Source organism: Gobio gobio, assembly GCF_949357685.1.
Source record: "Gobio gobio genome assembly, chromosome: 8".
Taxonomy (NCBI): domain Eukaryota; kingdom Metazoa; phylum Chordata; class Actinopteri; order Cypriniformes; family Gobionidae; genus Gobio; species Gobio gobio.
This window is the reverse complement of record NC_137114.1, coordinates 4,380,515-4,402,049: the sequence shown is the minus strand read 5'-3', so window position 1 is coordinate 4,402,049 and position 21,535 is coordinate 4,380,515.

Genomic DNA, 21,535 nt, shown 5'->3' with positions numbered 1-21,535 from the left:
AAGGGGTAGTAAAATCCAATCAAAGTCAGGTGTCAGGCTGAAACCCTATTGTAACTGTTCATTTTCCCATGATGCATCATTCTCCAGCTAAAACTGATCGGGCAGACCAAACCGTAAGTCGTAGAGACTTGAAACTTGCAGGGATGGTAGTACTCACAACGACTACTGACGTCACCGAAGCACGCCCCGATCGGCCTGACGGGGGCGCTACAGCGATCAAAAGTACGAAACGGCGATCAAAAGTCCGAAACGGCTCATAACTCCTCAACCGTAAGGCATAGCCTCGAGTGCCTTATATCGCTGGAATCCTTGGCTCAAGGCGGACAAAATGCATGCCTCGGATTTGCTCGTCAGAGTGGGAAAAATTTCGGCTATTTGGGATTTTTTGCAAAACCTACTTTTGCAAACTAGTCCTAGGTTATTGGCCCGACCGGAACCAAACCAGCGCAGCGAGATTCTCTGGAGTCTGATTGTCAAAGGTTATAAAAAAAAGTGGAAATTTGGGTTCACGGCCCCTAAGGGCTGCCAAAACGTTGGAAGGGGGAGGAGCCACTTTTACTAAATTGGCTATAACTCGTGAACGGAACGAGGTATTTTCACCAATCTCAGCACACATATGTAAGAGCTCGTTCTGTGGCCGCATGAAAAAGGACGTGGCGATTGGCCACTTGGTGGCGCTATAACGGTTAAAAAGGGGTCACAATGATGTATTTCTATGGAAAATCCCATTAAATGCCTGAAAGCGGCCCTCTTCCTGCCTGATTTGCATACAGCTTCACAAAATCACGCGTGGGCATGCGTCACGTGACCCTAAAGAGGCTTGCAGACTTTTATGGCCGCCGTGGCGCTTTAACTGTTATAAAGGTGAAAAAAATGCTCTATATTATCCTATGCGAAATGACATTTAAATGACTAAAAATTGCCTGCTCTGCGCAGAACTTCACCAAATCGGCTGAGCATGTGCGTCGCATTATTGTAAAGACGCGTGCAAACTTTGACGGAGATCGGGCCATCAGTAGAGGCATACCAGTTTAAAAGGTAAAAAAAAAAAACACCACTTTTCCATGATAAATGAGCTGAAAATGCAAAAATTGACCTTTGACCTCTCCGATGCACATGTCACCAGGCTTGATAAAGTTTTTGCAACCAGCAGCTCAAAAATCAAGTGCTCAGACCCTATAGTCTTTTTTTTATAGGCCTTTTTAGACCCTTTTTATGCCCTTTTTATTAGGGGCCAAGCACCAAAGGTGCGAAGGCACCTATTGAAACCGTTCCCGTCTTTTTTTCTTCCGCCATGGGAGTCTATGGCAGCCCATAGAACCGTATGGTAAAAAGTTGTGAAATTTGGCACACTAATAGAGGATGGTCTGGTATGTCACCATGGCAATTTTGGTGTCTCTATCTCAATACCTCTAGCGCCACCACCTGTCCAAATGTGTACTCATGTTTATGCTAATAACTTTTGAACCGTAAGGGCTAGAAACGAAATTCTTTTTTCCTCTAATTTCTGAGCTCATGCCAATTCGGTTGCACCCTATGACGTCATTTTCCGTCTTGGATATTTCCCCGCCATTTTCAATTAACCGAAAAACCTACTTTTGCGAACTCGTCCTAGACGGTTCATCCGATTTGCACGAAAATTGAACCAGATCATCTTCAGACAATATTGACCAAAAATCTTGCAAATCAAGTTGATTCGTCTAATCGTTTTCAATAAACGCGCGAACAAATTTTACATAACATTTGCAAAAACACACTTAAGGCAATATCTCCGCAACGCTTTATCGTGTTCAAACCAAACTTGGTACATGTCATCATAAGCATGACTTGAGGCTACATGCAGCGTTTCGGCGCTGTGCCACCTACTGGTCTGGAGATACGAAAAATGGCTATTTTAGCTTTTCTTTGCTGAACCGTTTGTCCAAATATCATAAAAGGGGCCTCGTTAGATTCGGGACGTCATGCCGAGTCGAAGGATATCCAATTTTACCATATCGGCCATTTTGGCTGTCGCCCATCTTGAATTATGTGCTAAAATGCTGTATTTTATCAACGCATGAACGGATTGTTGCAAAACTCGGTATGGGTCATCACCACGATACCCCAAAGTAGCCTGACAAGTTTCGAAACAGCGCCGCCTAGTGGAGATTTTTTTTAAAAAAGGCTCAGAACTTTGGGTGTGGTTGACTTGTTTTCACGAGACTCATCTCATTAGACTCCTGAATCGTTGCCGAGTCCAACGATACCACACTTGCCAGGTTTCGCCGTATGGTTTGTGCACCGTTGTAATTTAGCGCTTAAAACTTTTTTGCCGATATCTTCGAAACCGCTAGTCCGATCGAGACGAAACCAGCGTCAGAAGTTCGGAAACATAGGTCGTTAGGCACGATCGCGAGCCCAAATGTCAAAATATTGATAGTAAGGGGTAGTAAAATCCAATCAAAGTCAGGTGTCAGGCTGAAACCCTATTGTAACTGTTCATTTTCCCATGATGCATCATTCTCCAGCTAAAACTGATCGGGCAGACCAAACCGTAAGTCGTAGAGACTTGAAACTTGCAGGGATGGTAGTACTCACAACGACTACTGACGTCACCGAAGCACGCCCCGATCGGCCTGACGGGGGCGCTACAGCGATCAAAAGTACGAAACGGCGATCAAAAGTCCGAAACGGCTCATAACTCCTCAACCGTAAGGCATAGCCTCGAGTGCCTTATATCGCTGGAATCCTTGGCTCAAGGCGGACAAAATGCATGCCTCGGATTTGCTCGTCAGAGTGGGAAAAATTTCGGCTATTTGGGATTTTTTGCAAAACCTACTTTTGCAAACTAGTCCTAGGTTATTGGCCCGACCGGAACCAAACCAGCGCAGCGAGATTCTCTGGAGTCTGATTGTCAAAGGTTATAAAAAAAAGTGGAAATTTGGGTTCACGGCCCCTAAGGGCTGCCAAAACGTTGGAAGGGGGAGGAGCCACTTTTACTAAATTGGCTATAACTCGTGAACGGAACGAGGTATTTTCACCAATCTCAGCACACATATGTAAGAGCTCGTTCTGTGGCCGCATGAAAAAGGACGTGGCGATTGGCCACTTGGTGGCGCTATAACGGTTAAAAAGGGGTCACAATGATGTATTTCTATGGAAAATCCCATTAAATGCCTGAAAGCGGCCCTCTTCCTGCCTGATTTGCATACAGCTTCACAAAATCACGCGTGGGCATGCGTCACGTGACCCTAAAGAGGCTTGCAGACTTTTATGGCCGCCGTGGCGCTTTAACTGTTATAAAGGTGAAAAAAATGCTCTATATTATCCTATGCGAAATGACATTTAAATGACTAAAAATTGCCTGCTCTGCGCAGAACTTCACCAAATCGGCTGAGCATGTGCGTCGCATTATTGTAAAGACGCGTGCAAACTTTGACGGAGATCGGGCCATCAGTAGAGGCATACCAGTTTAAAAGGTAAAAAAAAAAAACACCACTTTTCCATGATAAATGAGCTGAAAATGCAAAAATTGACCTTTGACCTCTCCGATGCACATGTCACCAGGCTTGATAAAGTTTTTGCAACCAGCAGCTCAAAAATCAAGTGCTCAGACCCTATAGTCTTTTTTTTATAGGCCTTTTTAGACCCTTTTTATGCCCTTTTTATTAGGGGCCAAGCACCAAAGGTGCGAAGGCACCTATTGAAACCGTTCCCGTCTTTTTTTCTTCCGCCATGGGAGTCTATGGCAGCCCATAGAACCGTATGGTAAAAAGTTGTGAAATTTGGCACACTAATAGAGGATGGTCTGGTATGTCACCATGGCAATTTTGGTGTCTCTATCTCAATACCTCTAGCGCCACCACCTGTCCAAATGTGTACTCATGTTTATGCTAATAACTTTTGAACCGTAAGGGCTAGAAACGAAATTCTTTTTTCCTCTAATTTCTGAGCTCATGCCAATTCGGTTGCACCCTATGACGTCATTTTCCGTCTTGGATATTTCCCCGCCATTTTCAATTAACCGAAAAACCTACTTTTGCGAACTCGTCCTAGACGGTTCATCCGATTTGCACGAAAATTGAACCAGATCATCTTCAGACAATATTGACCAAAAATCTTGCAAATCAAGTTGATTCGTCTAATCGTTTTCAATAAACGCGCGAACAAATTTTACATAACATTTGCAAAAACACACTTAAGGCAATATCTCCGCAACGCTTTATCGTGTTCAAACCAAACTTGGTACATGTCATCATAAGCATGACTTGAGGCTACATGCAGCGTTTCGGCGCTGTGCCACCTACTGGTCTGGAGATACGAAAAATGGCTATTTTAGCTTTTCTTTGCTGAACCGTTTGTCCAAATATCATAAAAGGGGCCTCGTTAGATTCGGGACGTCATGCCGAGTCGAAGGATATCCAATTTTACCATATCGGCCATTTTGGCTGTCGCCCATCTTGAATTATGTGCTAAAATGCTGTATTTTATCAACGCATGAACGGATTGTTGCAAAACTCGGTATGGGTCATCACCACGATACCCCAAAGTAGCCTGACAAGTTTCGAAACAGCGCCGCCTAGTGGAGATTTTTTTTAAAAAAGGCTCAGAACTTTGGGTGTGGTTGACTTGTTTTCACGAGACTCATCTCATTAGACTCCTGAATCGTTGCCGAGTCCAACGATACCACACTTGCCAGGTTTCGCCGTATGGTTTGTGCACCGTTGTAATTTAGCGCTTAAAACTTTTTTGCCGATATCTTCGAAACCGCTAGTCCGATCGAGACGAAACCAGCGTCAGAAGTTCGGAAACATAGGTCGTTAGGCACGATCGCGAGCCCAAATGTCAAAATATTGATAGTAAGGGGTAGTAAAATCCAATCAAAGTCAGGTGTCAGGCTGAAACCCTATTGTAACTGTTCATTTTCCCATGATGCATCATTCTCCAGCTAAAACTGATCGGGCAGACCAAACCGTAAGTCGTAGAGACTTGAAACTTGCAGGGATGGTAGTACTCACAACGACTACTGACGTCACCGAAGCACGCCCCGATCGGCCTGACGGGGGCGCTACAGCGATCAAAAGTACGAAACGGCGATCAAAAGTACGAAACGGCTCATAACTCCTCAACCGTAAGGCATAGCCTCGAGTGCCTTATATCGCTGGAATCCTTGGCTCAAGGCGGACAAAATGCATGCCTCGGATTTGCTCGTCAGAGTGGGAAAAATTTCGGCTATTTGGGATTTTTTGCAAAACCTACTTTTGCAAACTAGTCCTAGGTTATTGGCCCGACCGGAACCAAACCAGCGCAGCGAGATTCTCTGGAGTCTGATTGTCAAAGGTTATAAAAAAAAGTGGAAATTTGGGTTCACGGCCCCTAAGGGCTGCCAAAACGTTGGAAGGGGGAGGAGCCACTTTTACTAAATTGGCTATAACTCGTGAACGGAACGAGGTATTTTCACCAATCTCAGCACACATATGTAAGAGCTCGTTCTGTGGCCGCATGAAAAAGGACGTGGCGATTGGCCACTTGGTGGCGCTATAACGGTTAAAAAGGGGTCACAATGATGTATTTCTATGGAAAATCCCATTAAATGCCTGAAAGCGGCCCTCTTCCTGCCTGATTTGCATACAGCTTCACAAAATCACGCGTGGGCATGCGTCACGTGACCCTAAAGAGGCTTGCAGACTTTTATGGCCGCCGTGGCGCTTTAACTGTTATAAAGGTGAAAAAAATGCTCTATATTATCCTATGCGAAATGACATTTAAATGACTAAAAATTGCCTGCTCTGCGCAGAACTTCACCAAATCGGCTGAGCATGTGCGTCGCATTATTGTAAAGACGCGTGCAAACTTTGACGGAGATCGGGCCATCAGTAGAGGCATACCAGTTTAAAAGGTAAAAAAAAAAAACACCACTTTTCCATGATAAATGAGCTGAAAATGCAAAAATTGACCTTTGACCTCTGCGATGCACATGTCACCAGGCTTGATAAAGTTTTTGCAACCAGCAGCTCAAAAATCAAGTGCTCAGACCCTATAGTCTTTTTTTTATAGGCCTTTTTAGACCCTTTTTATGCCCTTTTTATTAGGGGCCAAGCACCAAAGGTGCGAAGGCACCTATTGAAACCGTTCCCGTCTTTTTTTCTTCCGCCATGGGAGTCTATGGCAGCCCATAGAACCGTATGGTAAAAAGTTGTGAAATTTGGCACACTAATAGAGGATGGTCTGGTATGTCACCATGGCAATTTTGGTGTCTCTATCTCAATACCTCTAGCGCCACCACCTGTCCAAATGTGTACTCATGTTTATGCTAATAACTTTTGAACCGTAAGGGCTAGAAACGAAATTCTTTTTTCCTCTAATTTCTGAGCTCATGCCAATTCGGTTGCACCCTATGACGTCATTTTCCGTCTTGGATATTTCCCCGCCATTTTCAATTAACCGAAAAACCTACTTTTGCGAACTCGTCCTAGACGGTTCATCCGATTTGCACGAAAATTGAACCAGATCATCTTCAGACAATATTGACCAAAAATCTTGCAAATCAAGTTGATTCGTCTAATCGTTTTCAATAAACGCGCGAACAAATTTTACATAACATTTGCAAAAACACACTTAAGGCAATATCTCCGCAACGCTTTATCGTGTTCAAACCAAACTTGGTACATGTCATCATAAGCATGACTTGAGGCTACATGCAGCGTTTCGGCGCTGTGCCACCTACTGGTCTGGAGATACGAAAAATGGCTATTTTAGCTTTTCTTTGCTGAACCGTTTGTCCAAATATCATAAAAGGGGCCTCGTTAGATTCGGGACGTCATGCCGAGTCGAAGGATATCCAATTTTACCATATCGGCCATTTTGGCTGTCGCCCATCTTGAATTATGTGCTAAAATGCTGTATTTTATCAACGCATGAACGGATTGTTGCAAAACTCGGTATGGGTCATCACCACGATACCCCAAAGTAGCCTGACAAGTTTCGAAACAGCGCCGCCTAGTGGAGATTTTTTTAAAAAAAGGCTCAGAACTTTGGGTGTGGTTGACTTGTTTTCACGAGACTCATCTCATTAGACTCCTGAATCGTTGCAGAGTCCAACGATACCACACTTGCCAGGTTTCGCCGTATGGTTTGTGCACCGTTGTAATTTAGCGCTTAAAACTTTTTTGCCGATATCTTCGAAACCGCTAGTCCGATCGAGACGAAACCAGCGTCAGAAGTTCGGAAACATAGGTCGTTAGGCACGATCGCGAGCCCAAATGTCAAAATATTGATAGTAAGGGGTAGTAAAATCCAATCAAAGTCAGGTGTCAGGCTGAAACCCTATTGTAACTGTTCATTTTCCCATGATGCATCATTCTCCAGCTAAAACTGATCGGGCAGACCAAACCGTAAGTCGTAGAGACTTGAAACTTGCAGGGATGGTAGTACTCACAACGACTACTGACGTCACCGAAGCACGCCCCGATCGGCCTGACGGGGGCGCTACAGCGATCAAAAGTACGAAACGGCGATCAAAAGTACGAAACGGCTCATAACTCCTCAACCGTAAGGCATAGCCTCGAGTGCCTTATATCGCTGGAATCCTTGGCTCAAGGCGGACAAAATGCATGCCTCGGATTTGCTCGTCAGAGTGGGAAAAATTTCGGCTATTTGGGATTTTTTGCAAAACCTACTTTTGCAAACTAGTCCTAGGTTATTGGCCCGACCGGAACCAAACCAGCGCAGCGAGATTCTCTGGAGTCTGATTGTCAAAGGTTATAAAAAAAAGTGGAAATTTGGGTTCACGGCCCCTAAGGGCTGCCAAAACGTTGGAAGGGGGAGGAGCCACTTTTACTAAATTGGCTATAACTCGTGAACGGAACGAGGTATTTTCACCAATCTCAGCACACATATGTAAGAGCTCGTTCTGTGGCCGCATGAAAAAGGACGTGGCGATTGGCCACTTGGTGGCGCTATAACGGTTAAAAAGGGGTCACAATGATGTATTTCTATGGAAAATCCCATTAAATGCCTGAAAGCGGCCCTCTTCCTGCCTGATTTGCATACAGCTTCACAAAATCACGCGTGGGCATGCGTCACGTGACCCTAAAGAGGCTTGCAGACTTTTATGGCCGCCGTGGCGCTTTAACTGTTATAAAGGTGAAAAAAATGCTCTATATTATCCTATGCGAAATGACATTTAAATGACTAAAAATTGCCTGCTCTGCGCAGAACTTCACCAAATCGGCTGAGCATGTGCGTCGCATTATTGTAAAGACGCGTGCAAACTTTGACGGAGATCGGGCCATCAGTAGAGGCATACCAGTTTAAAAGGTAAAAAAAAAAAACACCACTTTTCCATGATAAATGAGCTGAAAATGCAAAAATTGACCTTTGACCTCTGCGATGCACATGTCACCAGGCTTGATAAAGTTTTTGCAACCAGCAGCTCAAAAATCAAGTGCTCAGACCCTATAGTCTTTTTTTTATAGGCCTTTTTAGACCCTTTTTATGCCCTTTTTATTAGGGGCCAAGCACCAAAGGTGCGAAGGCACCTATTGAAACCGTTCCCGTCTTTTTTTCTTCCGCCATGGGAGTCTATGGCAGCCCATAGAACCGTATGGTAAAAAGTTGTGAAATTTGGCACACTAATAGAGGATGGTCTGGTATGTCACCATGGCAATTTTGGTGTCTCTATCTCAATACCTCTAGCGCCACCACCTGTCCAAATGTGTACTCATGTTTATGCTAATAACTTTTGAACCGTAAGGGCTAGAAACGAAATTCTTTTTTCCTCTAATTTCTGAGCTCATGCCAATTCGGTTGCACCCTATGACGTCATTTTCCGTCTTGGATATTTCCCCGCCATTTTCAATTAACCGAAAAACCTACTTTTGCGAACTCGTCCTAGACGGTTCATCCGATTTGCACGAAAATTGAACCAGATCATCTTCAGACAATATTGACCAAAAATCTTGCAAATCAAGTTGATTCGTCTAATCGTTTTCAATAAACGCGCGAACAAATTTTACATAACATTTGCAAAAACACACTTAAGGCAATATCTCCGCAACGCTTTATCGTGTTCAAACCAAACTTGGTACATGTCATCATAAGCATGACTTGAGGCTACATGCAGCGTTTCGGCGCTGTGCCACCTACTGGTCTGGAGATACGAAAAATGGCTATTTTAGCTTTTCTTTGCTGAACCGTTTGTCCAAATATCATAAAAGGGGCCTCGTTAGATTCGGGACGTCATGCCGAGTCGAAGGATATCCAATTTTACCATATCGGCCATTTTGGCTGTCGCCCATCTTGAATTATGTGCTAAAATGCTGTATTTTATCAACGCATGAACGGATTGTTGCAAAACTCGGTATGGGTCATCACCACGATACCCCAAAGTAGCCTGACAAGTTTCGAAACAGCGCCGCCTAGTGGAGATTTTTTTTAAAAAAGGCTCAGAACTTTGGGTGTGGTTGACTTGTTTTCACGAGACTCATCTCATTAGACTCCTGAATCGTTGCAGAGTCCAACGATACCACACTTGCCAGGTTTCGCCGTATGGTTTGTGCACCGTTGTAATTTAGCGCTTAAAACTTTTTTGCCGATATCTTCGAAACCGCTAGTCCGATCGAGACGAAACCAGCGTCAGAAGTTCGGAAACATAGGTCGTTAGGCACGATCGCGAGCCCAAATGTCAAAATATTGATAGTAAGGGGTAGTAAAATCCAATCAAAGTCAGGTGTCAGGCTGAAACCCTATTGTAACTGTTCATTTTCCCATGATGCATCATTCTCCAGCTAAAACTGATCGGGCAGACCAAACCGTAAGTCGTAGAGACTTGAAACTTGCAGGGATGGTAGTACTCACAACGACTACTGACGTCACCGAAGCACGCCCCGATCGGCCTGACGGGGGCGCTACAGCGATCAAAAGTACGAAACGGCGATCAAAAGTACGAAACGGCTCATAACTCCTCAACCGTAAGGCATAGCCTCGAGTGCCTTATATCGCTGGAATCCTTGGCTCAAGGCGGACAAAATGCATGCCTCGGATTTGCTCGTCAGAGTGGGAAAAATTTCGGCTATTTGGGATTTTTTGCAAAACCTACTTTTGCAAACTAGTCCTAGGTTATTGGCCCGACCGGAACCAAACCAGCGCAGCGAGATTCTCTGGAGTCTGATTGTCAAAGGTTATAAAAAAAAGTGGAAATTTGGGTTCACGGCCCCTAAGGGCTGCCAAAACGTTGGAAGGGGGAGGAGCCACTTTTACTAAATTGGCTATAACTCGTGAACGGAACGAGGTATTTTCACCAATCTCAGCACACATATGTAAGAGCTCGTTCTGTGGCCGCATGAAAAAGGACGTGGCGATTGGCCACTTGGTGGCGCTATAACGGTTAAAAAGGGGTCACAATGATGTATTTCTATGGAAAATCCCATTAAATGCCTGAAAGCGGCCCTCTTCCTGCCTGATTTGCATACAGCTTCACAAAATCACGCGTGGGCATGCGTCACGTGACCCTAAAGAGGCTTGCAGACTTTTATGGCCGCCGTGGCGCTTTAACTGTTATAAAGGTGAAAAAAATGCTCTATATTATCCTATGCGAAATGACATTTAAATGACTAAAAATTGCCTGCTCTGCGCAGAACTTCACCAAATCGGCTGAGCATGTGCGTCGCATTATTGTAAAGACGCGTGCAAACTTTGACGGAGATCGGGCCATCAGTAGAGGCATACCAGTTTAAAAGGTAAAAAAAAAAAACACCACTTTTCCATGATAAATGAGCTGAAAATGCAAAAATTGACCTTTGACCTCTGCGATGCACATGTCACCAGGCTTGATAAAGTTTTTGCAACCAGCAGCTCAAAAATCAAGTGCTCAGACCCTATAGTCTTTTTTTTATAGGCCTTTTTAGACCCTTTTTATGCCCTTTTTATTAGGGGCCAAGCACCAAAGGTGCGAAGGCACCTATTGAAACCGTTCCCGTCTTTTTTTCTTCCGCCATGGGAGTCTATGGCAGCCCATAGAACCGTATGGTAAAAAGTTGTGAAATTTGGCACACTAATAGAGGATGGTCTGGTATGTCACCATGGCAATTTTGGTGTCTCTATCTCAATACCTCTAGCGCCACCACCTGTCCAAATGTGTACTCATGTTTATGCTAATAACTTTTGAACCGTAAGGGCTAGAAACGAAATTCTTTTTTCCTCTAATTTCTGAGCTCATGCCAATTCGGTTGCACCCTATGACGTCATTTTCCGTCTTGGATATTTCCCCGCCATTTTCAATTAACCGAAAAACCTACTTTTGCGAACTCGTCCTAGACGGTTCATCCGATTTGCACGAAAATTGAACCAGATCATCTTCAGACAATATTGACCAAAAATCTTGCAAATCAAGTTGATTCGTCTAATCGTTTTCAATAAACGCGCGAACAAATTTTACATAACATTTGCAAAAACACACTTAAGGCAATATCTCCGCAACGCTTTATCGTGTTCAAACCAAACTTGGTACATGTCATCATAAGCATGACTTGAGGCTACATGCAGCGTTTCGGCGCTGTGCCACCTACTGGTCTGGAGATACGAAAAATGGCTATTTTAGCTTTTCTTTGCTGAACCGTTTGTCCAAATATCATAAAAGGGGCCTCGTTAGATTCGGGACGTCATGCCGAGTCGAAGGATATCCAATTTTACCATATCGGCCATTTTGGCTGTCGCCCATCTTGAATTATGTGCTAAAATGCTGTATTTTATCAACGCATGAACGGATTGTTGCAAAACTCGGTATGGGTCATCACCACGATACCCCAAAGTAGCCTGACAAGTTTCGAAACAGCGCCGCCTAGTGGAGATTTTTTTAAAAAAAGGCTCAGAACTTTGGGTGTGGTTGACTTGTTTTCACGAGACTCATCTCATTAGACTCCTGAATCGTTGCAGAGTCCAACGATACCACACTTGCCAGGTTTCGCCGTATGGTTTGTGCACCGTTGTAATTTAGCGCTTAAAACTTTTTTGCCGATATCTTCGAAACCGCTAGTCCGATCGAGACGAAACCAGCGTCAGAAGTTCGGAAACATAGGTCGTTAGGCACGATCGCGAGCCCAAATGTCAAAATATTGATAGTAAGGGGTAGTAAAATCCAATCAAAGTCAGGTGTCAGGCTGAAACCCTATTGTAACTGTTCATTTTCCCATGATGCATCATTCTCCAGCTAAAACTGATCGGGCAGACCAAACCGTAAGTCGTAGAGACTTGAAACTTGCAGGGATGGTAGTACTCACAACGACTACTGACGTCACCGAAGCACGCCCCGATCGGCCTGACGGGGGCGCTACAGCGATCAAAAGTACGAAACGGCGATCAAAAGTACGAAACGGCTCATAACTCCTCAACCGTAAGGCATAGCCTCGAGTGCCTTATATCGCTGGAATCCTTGGCTCAAGGCGGACAAAATGCATGCCTCGGATTTGCTCGTCAGAGTGGGAAAAATTTCGGCTATTTGGGATTTTTTGCAAAACCTACTTTTGCAAACTAGTCCTAGGTTATTGGCCCGACCGGAACCAAACCAGCGCAGCGAGATTCTCTGGAGTCTGATTGTCAAAGGTTATAAAAAAAAGTGGAAATTTGGGTTCACGGCCCCTAAGGGCTGCCAAAACGTTGGAAGGGGGAGGAGCCACTTTTACTAAATTGGCTATAACTCGTGAACGGAACGAGGTATTTTCACCAATCTCAGCACACATATGTAAGAGCTCGTTCTGTGGCCGCATGAAAAAGGACGTGGCGATTGGCCACTTGGTGGCGCTATAACGGTTAAAAAGGGGTCACAATGATGTATTTCTATGGAAAATCCCATTAAATGCCTGAAAGCGGCCCTCTTCCTGCCTGATTTGCATACAGCTTCACAAAATCACGCGTGGGCATGCGTCACGTGACCCTAAAGAGGCTTGCAGACTTTTATGGCCGCCGTGGCGCTTTAACTGTTATAAAGGTGAAAAAAATGCTCTATATTATCCTATGCGAAATGACATTTAAATGACTAAAAATTGCCTGCTCTGCGCAGAACTTCACCAAATCGGCTGAGCATGTGCGTCGCATTATTGTAAAGACGCGTGCAAACTTTGACGGAGATCGGGCCATCAGTAGAGGCATACCAGTTTAAAAGGTAAAAAAAAAAAACACCACTTTTCCATGATAAATGAGCTGAAAATGCAAAAATTGACCTTTGACCTCTGCGATGCACATGTCACCAGGCTTGATAAAGTTTTTGCAACCAGCAGCTCAAAAATCAAGTGCTCAGACCCTATAGTCTTTTTTTTATAGGCCTTTTTAGACCCTTTTTATGCCCTTTTTATTAGGGGCCAAGCACCAAAGGTGCGAAGGCACCTATTGAAACCGTTCCCGTCTTTTTTTCTTCCGCCATGGGAGTCTATGGCAGCCCATAGAACCGTATGGTAAAAAGTTGTGAAATTTGGCACACTAATAGAGGATGGTCTGGTATGTCACCATGGCAATTTTGGTGTCTCTATCTCAATACCTCTAGCGCCACCACCTGTCCAAATGTGTACTCATGTTTATGCTAATAACTTTTGAACCGTAAGGGCTAGAAACGAAATTCTTTTTTCCTCTAATTTCTGAGCTCATGCCAATTCGGTTGCACCCTATGACGTCATTTTCCGTCTTGGATATTTCCCCGCCATTTTCAATTAACCGAAAAACCTACTTTTGCGAACTCGTCCTAGACGGTTCATCCGATTTGCACGAAAATTGAACCAGATCATCTTCAGACAATATTGACCAAAAATCTTGCAAATCAAGTTGATTCGTCTAATCGTTTTCAATAAACGCGCGAACAAATTTTACATAACATTTGCAAAAACACACTTAAGGCAATATCTCCGCAACGCTTTATCGTGTTCAAACCAAACTTGGTACATGTCATCATAAGCATGACTTGAGGCTACATGCAGCGTTTCGGCGCTGTGCCACCTACTGGTCTGGAGATACGAAAAATGGCTATTTTAGCTTTTCTTTGCTGAACCGTTTGTCCAAATATCATAAAAGGGGCCTCGTTAGATTCGGGACGTCATGCCGAGTCGAAGGATATCCAATTTTACCATATCGGCCATTTTGGCTGTCGCCCATCTTGAATTATGTGCTAAAATGCTGTATTTTATCAACGCATGAACGGATTGTTGCAAAACTCGGTATGGGTCATCACCACGATACCCCAAAGTAGCCTGACAAGTTTCGAAACAGCGCCGCCTAGTGGAGATTTTTTTAAAAAAAGGCTCAGAACTTTGGGTGTGGTTGACTTGTTTTCACGAGACTCATCTCATTAGACTCCTGAATCGTTGCCGAGTCCAACGATACCACACTTGCCAGGTTTCGCCGTATGGTTTGTGCACCGTTGTAATTTAGCGCTTAAAACTTTTTTGCCGATATCTTCGAAACCGCTAGTCCGATCGAGACGAAACCAGCGTCAGAAGTTCGGAAACATAGGTCGTTAGGCACGATCGCGAGCCCAAATGTCAAAATATTGATAGTAAGGGGTAGTAAAATCCAATCAAAGTCAGGTGTCAGGCTGAAACCCTATTGTAACTGTTCATTTTCCCATGATGCATCATTCTCCAGCTAAAACTGATCGGGCAGACCAAACCGTAAGTCGTAGAGACTTGAAACTTGCAGGGATGGTAGTACTCACAACGACTACTGACGTCACCGAAGCACGCCCCGATCGGCCTGACGGGGGCGCTACAGCGATCAAAAGTACGAAACGGCGATCAAAAGTACGAAACGGCTCATAACTCCTCAACCGTAAGGCATAGCCTCGAGTGCCTTATATCGCTGGAATCCTTGGCTCAAGGCGGACAAAATGCATGCCTCGGATTTGCTCGTCAGAGTGGGAAAAATTTCGGCTATTTGGGATTTTTTGCAAAACCTACTTTTGCAAACTAGTCCTAGGTTATTGGCCCGACCGGAACCAAACCAGCGCAGCGAGATTCTCTGGAGTCTGATTGTCAAAGGTTATAAAAAAAAGTGGAAATTTGGGTTCACGGCCCCTAAGGGCTGCCAAAACGTTGGAAGGGGGAGGAGCCACTTTTACTAAATTGGCTATAACTCGTGAACGGAACGAGGTATTTTCACCAATCTCAGCACACATATGTAAGAGCTCGTTCTGTGGCCGCATGAAAAAGGACGTGGCGATTGGCCACTTGGTGGCGCTATAACGGTTAAAAAGGGGTCACAATGATGTATTTCTATGGAAAATCCCATTAAATGCCTGAAAGCGGCCCTCTTCCTGCCTGATTTGCATACAGCTTCACAAAATCACGCGTGGGCATGCGTCACGTGACCCTAAAGAGGCTTGCAGACTTTTATGGCCGCCGTGGCGCTTTAACTGTTATAAAGGTGAAAAAAATGCTCTATATTATCCTATGCGAAATGACATTTAAATGACTAAAAATTGCCTGCTCTGCGCAGAACTTCACCAAATCGGCTGAGCATGTGCGTCGCATTATTGTAAAGACGCGTGCAAACTTTGACGGAGATCGGGCCATCAGTAGAGGCATACCAGTTTAAAAGGTAAAAAAAAAAAACACCACTTTTCCATGATAAATGAGCTGAAAATGCAAAAATTGACCTTTGACCTCTCCGATGCACATGTCACCAGGCTTGATAAAGTTTTTGCAACCAGCAGCTCAAAAATCAAGTGCTCAGACCCTATAGTCTTTTTTTTATAGGCCTTTTTAGACCCTTTTTATGCCCTTTTTATTAGGGGCCAAGCACCAAAGGTGCGAAGGCACCTATTGAAACCGTTCCCGTCTTTTTTTCTTCCGCCATGGGAGTCTATGGCAGCCCATAGAACCGTATGGTAAAAAGTTGTGAAATTTGGCACACTAATAGAGGATGGTCTGGTATGTCACCATGGCAATTTTGGTGTCTCTATCTCAATACCTCTAGCGCCACCACCTGTCCAAATGTGTACTCATGTTTATGCTAATAACTTTTGAACCGTAAGGGCTAGAAACGAAATTCTTTTTTCCTCTAATTTCTGAGCTCATGCCAATTCGGTTGCACCCTATGACGTCATTTTCCGTCTTGGATATTTCCCCGCCATTTTCAATTAACCGAAAAACCTACTTTTGCGAACTCGTCCTAGACGGTTCATCCGATTTGCACGAAAATTGAACCAGATCATCTTCAGACAATATTGACCAAAAATCTTGCAAATCAAGTTGATTCGTCTAATCGTTTTCAATAAACGCGCGAACAAATTTTACATAACATTTGCAAAAACACACTTAAGGCAATATCTCCGCAACGCTTTATCGTGTTCAAACCAAACTTGGTACATGTCATCATAAGCATGACTTGAGGCTACATGCAGCGTTTCGGCGCTGTGCCACCTACTGGTCTGGAGATACGAAAAATGGCTATTTTAGCTTTTCTTTGCTGAACCGTTTGTCCAAATATCATAAAAGGGGCCTCGTTAGATTCGGGACGTCATGCCGAGTCGAAGGATATCCAATTTTACCATATCGGCCATTTTGGCTGTCGCCCATCTTGAATTATGTGCTAAAATGCTGTATTTTATCAACGCATGAACGGATTGTTGCAAAACTCGGTATGGGTCATCACCACGATACCCCAAAGTAGCCTGACAAGTTTCGAAACAGCGCCGCCTAGTGGAGATTTTTTTTAAAAAAGGCTCAGAACTTTGGGTGTGGTTGACTTGTTTTCACGAGACTCATCTCATTAGACTCCTGAATCGTTGCCGAGTCCAACGATACCACACTTGCCAGGTTTCGCCGTATGGTTTGTGCACCGTTGTAATTTAGCGCTTAAAACTTTTTTGCCGATATCTTCGAAACCGCTAGTCCGATCGAGACGAAACCAGCGTCAGAAGTTCGGAAACATAGGTCGTTAGGCACGATCGCGAGCCCAAATGTCAAAATATTGATAGTAAGGGGTAGTAAAATCCAATCAAAGTCAGGTGTCAGGCTGAAACCCTATTGTAACTGTTCATTTTCCCATGATGCATCATTCTCCAGCTAAAACTGATCGGGCAGACCAAACCGTAAGTCGTAGAGACTTGAAACTTGCAGGGATGGTAGTACTCACAACGACTACTGACGTCACCGAAGCACGCCCCGATCGGCCTGACGGGGGCGCTACAGCGATCAAAAGTACGAAACGGCGATCAAAAGTCCGAAACGGCTCATAACTCCTCAACCGTAAGGCATAGCCTCGAGTGCCTTATATCGCTGGAATCCTTGGCTCAAGGCGGACAAAATGCATGCCTCGGATTTGCTCGTCAGAGTGGGAAAAATTTCGGCTATTTGGGATTTTTTGCAAAACCTACTTTTGCAAACTAGTCCTAGGTTATTGGCCCGACCGGAACCAAACCAGCGCAGCGAGATTCTCTGGAGTCTGATTGTCAAAGGTTATAAAAAAAAGTGGAAATTTGGGTTCACGGCCCCTAAGGGCTGCCAAAACGTTGGAAGGGGGAGGAGCCACTTTTACTAAATTGGCTATAACTCGTGAACGGAACGAGGTATTTTCACCAATCTCAGCACACATATGTAAGAGCTCGTTCTGTGGCCGCATGAAAAAGGACGTGGCGATTGGCCACTTGGTGGCGCTATAACGGTTAAAAAGGGGTCACAATGATGTATTTCTATGGAAAATCCCATTAAATGCCTGAAAGCGGCCCTCTTCCTGCCTGATTTGCATACAGCTTCACAAAATCACGCGTGGGCATGCGTCACGTGACCCTAAAGAGGCTTGCAGACTTTTATGGCCGCCGTGGCGCTTTAACTGTTATAAAGGTGAAAAAAATGCTCTATATTATCCTATGCGAAATGACATTTAAATGACTAAAAATTGCCTGCTCTGCGCAGAACTTCACCAAATCGGCTGAGCATGTGCGTCGCATTATTGTAAAGACGCGTGCAAACTTTGACGGAGATCGGGCCATCAGTAGAGGCATACCAGTTTAAAAGGTAAAAAAAAAAAACACCACTTTTCCATGATAAATGAGCTGAAAATGCAAAAATTGACCTTTGACCTCTCCGATGCACATGTCACCAGGCTTGATAAAGTTTTTGCAACCAGCAGCTCAAAAATCAAGTGCTCAGACCCTATAGTCTTTTTTTTATAGGCCTTTTTAGACCCTTTTTATGCCCTTTTTATTAGGGGCCAAGCACCAAAGGTGCGAAGGCACCTATTGAAACCGTTCCCGTCTTTTTTTCTTCCGCCATGGGAGTCTATGGCAGCCCATAGAACCGTATGGTAAAAAGTTGTGAAATTTGGCACACTAATAGAGGATGGTCTGGTATGTCACCATGGCAATTTTGGTGTCTCTATCTCAATACCTCTAGCGCCACCACCTGTCCAAATGTGTACTCATGTTTATGCTAATAACTTTTGAACCGTAAGGGCTAGAAACGAAATTCTTTTTTCCTCTAATTTCTGAGCTCATGCCAATTCGGTTGCACCCTATGACGTCATTTTCCGTCTTGGATATTTCCCCGCCATTTTCAATTAACCGAAAAACCTACTTTTGCGAACTCGTCCTAGACGGTTCATCCGATTTGCACGAAAATTGAACCAGATCATCTTCAGACAATATTGACCAAAAATCTTGCAAATCAAGTTGATTCGTCTAATCGTTTTCAATAAACGCGCGAACAAATTTTACATAACATTTGCAAAAACACACTTAAGGCAATATCTCCGCAACGCTTTATCGTGTTCAAACCAAACTTGGTACATGTCATCATAAGCATGACTTGAGGCTACATGCAGCGTTTCGGCGCTGTGCCACCTACTGGTCTGGAGATACGAAAAATGGCTATTTTAGCTTTTCTTTGCTGAACCGTTTGTCCAAATATCATAAAAGGGGCCTCGTTAGATTCGGGACGTCATGCCGAGTCGAAGGATATCCAATTTTACCATATCGGCCATTTTGGCTGTCGCCCATCTTGAATTATGTGCTAAAATGCTGTATTTTATCAACGCATGAACGGATTGTTGCAAAACTCGGTATGGGTCATCACCACGATACCCCAAAGTAGCCTGACAAGTTTCGAAACAGCGCCGCCTAGTGGAGATTTTTTTTAAAAAAGGCTCAGAACTTTGGGTGTGGTTGACTTGTTTTCACGAGACTCATCTCATTAGACTCCTGAATCGTTGCCGAGTCCAACGATACCACACTTGCCAGGTTTCGCCGTATGGTTTGTGCACCGTTGTAATTTAGCGCTTAAAACTTTTTTGCCGATATCTTCGAAACCGCTAGTCCGATCGAGACGAAACCAGCGTCAGAAGTTCGGAAACATAGGTCGTTAGGCACGATCGCGAGCCCAAATGTCAAAATATTGATAGTAAGGGGTAGTAAAATCCAATCAAAGTCAGGTGTCAGGCTGAAACCCTATTGTAACTGTTCATTTTCCCATGATGCATCATTCTCCAGCTAAAACTGATCGGGCAGACCAAACCGTAAGTCGTAGAGACTTGAAACTTGCAGGGATGGTAGTACTCACAACGACTACTGACGTCACCGAAGCACGCCCCGATCGGCCTGACGGGGGCGCTACAGCGATCAAAAGTACGAAACGGCGATCAAAAGTACGAAACGGCTCATAACTCCTCAACCGTAAGGCATAGCCTCGAGTGCCTTATATCGCTGGAATCCTTGGCTCAAGGCGGACAAAATGCATGCCTCGGATTTGCTCGTCAGAGTGGGAAAAATTTCGGCTATTTGGGATTTTTTGCAAAACCTACTTTTGCAAACTAGTCCTAGGTTATTGGCCCGACCGGAACCAAACCAGCGCAGCGAGATTCTCTGGAGTCTGATTGTCAAAGGTTATAAAAAAAAGTGGAAATTTGGGTTCACGGCCCCTAAGGGCTGCCAAAACGTTGGAAGGGGGAGGAGCCACTTTTACTAAATTGGCTATAACTCGTGAACGGAACGAGGTATTTTCACCAATCTCAGCACACATATGTAAGAGCTCGTTCTGTGGCCGCATGAAAAAGGACGTGGCGATTGGCCACTTGGTGGCGCTATAACGGTTAAAAAGGGGTCACAATGATGTATTTCTATGGAAAATCCCATTAAATGCCTGAAAGCGGCCCTCTTCCTGCCTGATTTGCATACAGCTTCACAAAATCACGCGTGGGCATGCGTCACGTGACCCTAAAGAGGCTTGCAGACTTTTATGGCCGCCGTGGCGCTTTAACTGTTATAAAGGTGAAAAAAATGCTCTATATTATCCTATGCGAAATGACATTTAAATGACTAAAAATTGCCTGCTCTGCGCAGAACTTCACCAAATCGGCTGAGCATGTGCGTCGCATTATTGTAAAGACGCGTGCAAACTTTGACGGAGATCGGGCCATCAGTAGAGGCATACCAGTTTAAAAGGTAAAAAAAAAAAACACCACTTTTCCATGATAAATGAGCTGAAAATGCAAAAATTGACCTTTGACCTCTCCGATGCACATGTCACCAGGCTTGATAAAGTTTTTGCAACCAGCAGCTCAAAAATCAAGTGCTCAGACCCTATAGTCTTTTTTTTATAGGCCTTTTTAGACCCTTTTTATGCCCTTTTTATTAGGGGCCAAGCACCAAAGGTGCGAAGGCACCTATTGAAACCGTTCCCGTCTTTTTTTCTTCCGCCATGGGAGTCTATGGCAGCCCATAGAACCGTATGGTAAAAAGTTGTGAAATTTGGCACACTAATAGAGGATGGTCTGGTATGTCACCATGGCAATTTTGGTGTCTCTATCTCAATACCTCTAGCGCCACCACCTGTCCAAATGTGTACTCATGTTTATGCTAATAACTTTTGAACCGTAAGGGCTAGAAACGAAATTCTTTTTTCCTCTAATTTCTGAGCTCATGCCAATTCGGTTGCACCCTATGACGTCATTTTCCGTCTTGGATATTTCCCCGCCATTTTCAATTAACCGAAAAACCTACTTTTGCGAACTCGTCCTAGACGGTTCATCCGATTTGCACGAAAATTGAACCAGATCATCTTCAGACAATATTGACCAAAAATCTTGCAAATCAAGTTGATTCGTCTAATCGTTTTCAATAAACGCGCGAACAAATTTTACATAACATTTGCAAAAACACACTTAAGGCAATATCTCCGCAACGCTTTATCGTGTTCAAACCAAACTTGGTACATGTCATCATAAGCATGACTTGAGGCTACATGCAGCGTTTCGGCGCTGTGCCACCTACTGGTCTGGAGATACGAAAAATGGCTATTTTAGCTTTTCTTTGCTGAACCGTTTGTCCAAATATCATAAAAGGGGCCTCGTTAGATTCGGGACGTCATGCCGAGTCGAAGGATATCCAATTTTACCATATCGGCCATTTTGGCTGTCGCCCATCTTGAATTATGTGCTAAAATGCTGTATTTTATCAACGCATGAACGGATTGTTGCAAAACTCGGTATGGGTCATCACCACGATACCCCAAAGTAGCCTGACAAGTTTCGAAACAGCGCCGCCTAGTGGAGATTTTTTTTAAAAAAGGCTCAGAACTTT